The sequence below is a fragment of the Otolemur garnettii genome, unplaced genomic scaffold (genome assembly GCF_000181295.1).
Source record: "Otolemur garnettii isolate 467f Iridium unplaced genomic scaffold, OtoGar3 scaffold00130, whole genome shotgun sequence".
In the NCBI taxonomy this organism is placed as follows: Eukaryota; Metazoa; Chordata; class Mammalia; order Primates; family Galagidae; genus Otolemur; species Otolemur garnettii.
In genome coordinates this window covers 5,665,666-5,670,974 of record NW_003852525.1, presented here as the reverse complement: position 1 = coordinate 5,670,974, position 5,309 = coordinate 5,665,666, and positions in this window count along the sequence as shown.

Genomic DNA, 5,309 nt, shown 5'->3' with positions numbered 1-5,309 from the left:
TGCCCAGCTAATTTTTTAATTTTTAGTAGAGATGATGTCTCAGTCTTGCTCAGGCTGGTCTCCAACTCCTGAGCTCAGTCAATCCACCTACTGTGGGCTCTCAGAGCGCCGGGATTACACGTATGAGCCACTGCACCTGGCCAATGATAATTTTTTTAACTTTATGAGATAGATAAAAATAAAGACCAATTATAAATAGTTAAAAAAAAGGAATATGTTCTGTCAAAGATCAAATTGGAGTGAGGGAGAAGGATTTTCTTAACTTGTTTTTCACCGCTGGAGAAAGTGGGTTCAGGCCAGTCAGGACCTAATGATCAAGTTCATGAGAAATTTTGGTAAGAAGACCACCAAGCTAGGAAATTAGAATTTTTAAAGCAGCTAATGGCCCAGACAGAGCTTCTGAGTGGAATTTCCCAGGTCTGTCCATTGGAAATCTCACAGCAGACAGAGAAGGAGCAGAGACATTTGTCATTGCAAGGAAGAATATTTTGATCACTTATTTGCAACCTATTCAGGTAAATGAACAGACACACCCAGCAGGGTGGGCATCTTACTTGTGAGTGTCTTATGTGTCTGCTGATGTCCTCAGCTCTTAAACATGGACTCAGTCCTCCAAGGGACCCAGGAGTCAAGAGTGGAGACTTTCCTTCTTTCTCACAAAATTAAACAAAGCCTCCCGGCATCAGTGTGTCTGAGGCCTCCTGGCTGAGAAAGGAGGAACCTATTTACACTTTACATCTCTCTAACTTGCCCGTCTGGGGACTGAGCAGCATCTGAGCCCTGTGCCATCATGAGGGAGGAAGGACCAGAGGTGTTCTGCTGGGGTGAAAATACAATAGGCACCTGATTTCAAGTCAGGCAAAAAGCATACAGGTAGGAATTCTCTGGTCCAGCGAGGATCGCCAGTGCTCCAGGAGAGTTGCTGTGAGGCAAGGTAGGCTGCTCAGTGACCATCCAGGCAACGTGGCCCGGGAGGAAGCCCTGGAGTTTCACATCCTGTGTGTGGACATCAGCTCTACCACTTTCAAGGTCAAGGTCAGTGGACTCAGGCAGACACCTGGAATTCCTGATGGTGTGTGCACAAGTTTGGGCCCCCTGAGCAGCAGCTCCAAGATGGTCTCAGGCAGGCCTGACATTCATGGGAGGAAGGCTTCAGTCAGCTTCGGCTGCTGTGCCAAATACCATCGACCAGGTGGCTTAAACAACAGTAATTTATTTTTTCACACTTCTGGAGGCTGGGAAATCCAAAATCAAGGTGCCAGCCAATTTACTTGCTGGTGAGGGCTCCCTTCCTGGCTTGTAGACACCCACCTTCTCACTGTGTCCTCATATGCCGGTGAGGGGCAGAGAGAAAGAGCGAGAGAATATATTCTTCCTTATAAGGCCACTTTCTGTCAGATTAGAGACCAACACTCATACCTCATTTAACCTTAATTACCTCCTAAAGACCCTATTTCCAAACACGATTGCCTTGGGGTTAGGTCTTCAGGTAGGGATAAGACTGGAGGTGGGAAGGGAGCAGGAGAGAAGCCTCATCTCTAACAGACATCTGTGAAGTGAGAGAGGGAAGGATCTTTGACTGCAGCACACTTTCCAGAAAGATCTGACCAGGCTCAGGCTGTTCTGGAGCCAAAGTGACCCACTGGAGGAGCCTCTAGCTAGGCGGGAGTGGAGTGTCTGGCATGGTCAGGCTCCAGGATGGGGGCCGCAGGAGCCGTAGTTCCACAGCAGAGTGACAGAGTCAGTGGCAGCAGGTGTGGCTGTGAGTCCAGTGGACCTCTGGCCAGTGCATTTGTTTGGCTGCTTCTCTGAGTAGACAAGGAGGAGATGGTGGCCAAGTGTGTGGTTCAACGAGCTCCGGGCAGGACTGACCAAGTTGGTATAAAGTGTGTGGCTCCGTGCCTCGCTCAGGGTGAGTGCTTATTATATGTGAGCCCTAATTAGAATGCATTTCTCGTACTCCCTGGTCTTTGGGTGGGTGGCAGATGACGAGATCTGTCATTAAATATTCATCCCAGGCTGTGCCTGTTGATCACCGGCACCCATAGTTCCATTAAATATACCGCTGGCTTTACTGCTTTGTAAAAGCTCCCAGCGGGAATCAGTGTGGGTGCTGAGAAAGGTTATTGCTCTATAAAAGGCAGAAAGAGCTCGATTTTCCTGACGTGAGGTGGGTGACCATAACGTGCCATCGTAAGCGCCTTGGTTGTTTATTTGTCTTGGATTCGGTTGGAGGAACCTTAGCATCACAGAATCGCAGAATCAAATGGAAAATTTTAAGCCATCTGGTCCCAGTGCTGCGCACTGCTTCGTTTCCCCAAAGAAATGGTACTTCAGCCTCTTTCCACCAGCAGCGATGACGAGAAACATACTGTGTGGGGCTGTGTTCAGGCTGCCTTCTGCCTGTCTCTCTAGACGCCTTTCCACCACGCTCTGCTTTTCTCTGGAAAGCTCATCTCCACGGGATGCCTTCTTGCCTCCAGTGTGGCGTTGGCCAACTCATGTAGCCACCAGCGGGCAGGTGGGGACAGGTGGGGAGAGGGAAGTCAGGCACCCATTTCCCTGGGTCCCGTGGGTCCCGGCTGGAAGTCATCACCCTGCTCAAGCTCCTGGGTGCAGCTTAACTGTGTCTCCTAACTTTTTTTTTTAATTACCCTGGTTTTCACATTCTATTCTGTGGGTCCCTCCAGCCCCCCTGTACCTTTGCAGTTGAGTTTGCCATCGGTTTCTTATTGATATCCTTGCTGCCACAGACTGTTTTAAACATATTACCAAGTCTCCCACAGAGCGGGGATGAGCCCCCTCGGAGTCACACCAGAAGGGTCACGCCCATCTTTTCAGGTAACCGTTGTTCTTCAGGTCCACAAGGCAGAACTCAATGGAAATTAAAAGCCTGAACTTACAGACAGTGCCACTTTCACAATGGAGCCTTTTGTGACTGAGGTTTCGAGAGGCATTTTGTGAAAAATCAAATTCAAAAGCTAAGTGTTTTCTCTAAATATCCAACTGAGCTCAATTGTATTCCTTCCATTCACAGACTTTTCTAAGTCTTTTAATACTCAGATTTTCAGTCTCCAGTGCCTCTTAGGAAAACACTGTCCGTCTGTGCGTTCCTCTGCCCCGCTAGGTGCTCTCTGGGAGTTGAATAAAGTATTGATACTTTTCATCTGCCCTCGGTTTCCTCCGGAGACTCTCTACACATCTATAATGCTATCATATTTTCATTTTGAGTGACTGGAAAAGAAACTGGGGGAATAAAAGAGAAGGCAAGGAGGAAATGAACTCAGTCTGACCAAACCAGCCACCCGCTTAACTGTGTTTGGAGTAATGTCCTGTCCTAATGCACAGAAGAATAATTTTTACGTGTTATAATTATATCTCCTTTTTATCCGGCATTTTCCAAGAACATTATAAACATGCTCACACATTTTTATGAAGCTTTCTGAAAAAGAAACTTTATGTAGTGGTAAAGATCGTGGGATATGCCATTGTATTTCCACGCGGAGCTTATCGTTGGATAAGTAAGTTGTTACTAGTTAACCTGTTCCTAACTTTGACTATTCTAAATGTTACAATGTGTATCGTTTGAAGACTTTCTGTTATAGCTCTCTGTCTTCAATTTCTTCCTTTAGGTCAGTGGTTCTCAACCTTCCTAATGCCTTTAATACAGTTCCTGTGGGTTGTGGCCCACAGGTTGAGAACCGCTGCTTTGGGTCTTATTCTCAGCATTAACCCTGTGTATCAAAACAATTACCAGTCTCTAATTGTATACAATTACCAGTCTCTAATGTAGACTCATGAAACGTACAAGAAGTTTCTGTATAACCATACCTTGGGCCAGCAAAATATTGTCATCAGTGCAAACCCTGCAAGGTGTCTCCATGGAAAAGATTATTAAGGCTGTGGAAGGGAGCCTTGGTAGACAGAACATGGTGACAGTCTGGAAGGGCCACACCGTGGATTCCGTCCTCATGGTTGTCAAAAAAGAGCCATGGAAATCATCAAGCCTAAGCATAAATTTCCACGAAAGAAAACTGTGTCGAGATGGTTTGCATGGCTTCACAGGACTCACGGCAAATCGAGAAAGAGATTCCAGACAGTGCCAAAGGGGAGGTGGTGGTGAAGGGTTTCCTAACACAGATCTGGGAGAAACTCAAGAGCTACCAGACACCACGACAGAGGGACTGGCAGGCTATAGCCTGGGCTGGGCTGCTCACACATGTATTTCCAGCATTTTGGGAGGCCCAGGTGGGAGGGTCACTGAGGCCAGGAGTGCAGTAGCAGCCTGAGCTATATAGTGAGACCATGATCTCTAAAAAATATTTAAAATTAGCTGAGCACAGTGGAATGTGTCTGTAGTCCCAGCTACTCAGGAGGCTGAGGCAGGAGGATGCTTGAGCCCAGGAGTTGGAGGCTACAGTGAGCTGTGATGACACCATTACACTCCAGCTTGAGTAATAGAGCAAGATTTTGCCTCTAAAAAAGAGTGCCTATAAAAATGAACCTATGCATTTTGAAAGGTGTATTCATCTGGAGACAATGTGAGATGCATAAGGGGGAAAGAGATTTTTTCTCTTGAAAATCCCTGATAAACCACTTCATTGGATCCCTCACCTCATTTTCCTTTCTCTAACATCCCAGACTGTTGTCACTGTTCAACATATGCTTAAGGGTAACATGTCATTAGCTCAAACACTCCCACTGAGGGCCTGTGTGAGGCCAAGCGAGCCACACACCCTCTCTGAGCTTTATCTAAGGAATCAAGGTTCTGGATGAGATGCACATTCCAGGAACACAGTGCTCCCTGGAGGGGAAGGAGACCTAGTGCACCCACATTATCTGCCCACCTGGACCGTGAGAAGGAGAGTAAGAGGTGATGACTGGGAGGGACGAGAGGGGTGAACCTGCTGTCTGAATTTAAATGCCTGTGAGGGTCAGCCATGAGACTGGGCACCAGGACAACACTCACCCCCCTGCTCTGCTGGGCTTTGCCCTGTGTTTTGATGAAGAGCCAGGTGGGTGCAGAGCACGGCCAAGTGAAGAGAGAGCCTAAGATGTAAAGGACAGAGACCGGGACCCCACGCCCTACGGGGGCTCTTCTTTCCCCAGCTGAGAGTGTCACACCGGCCCTCCTCCCTGCTGGCAACCAACCTTCCCTCACATTTCTGCCCTTTCTCTTTCCCAGACCTCAGCTCCTCCTGCTCCCCCTACACCATCCCTGGCACAGAAGGCCCTGTGTGGAGGTGCCATCCTCCATCACCACCCATCACCCTGGGCTGCTCTGCCCAAGTGGCCCTCACCCCCGACCC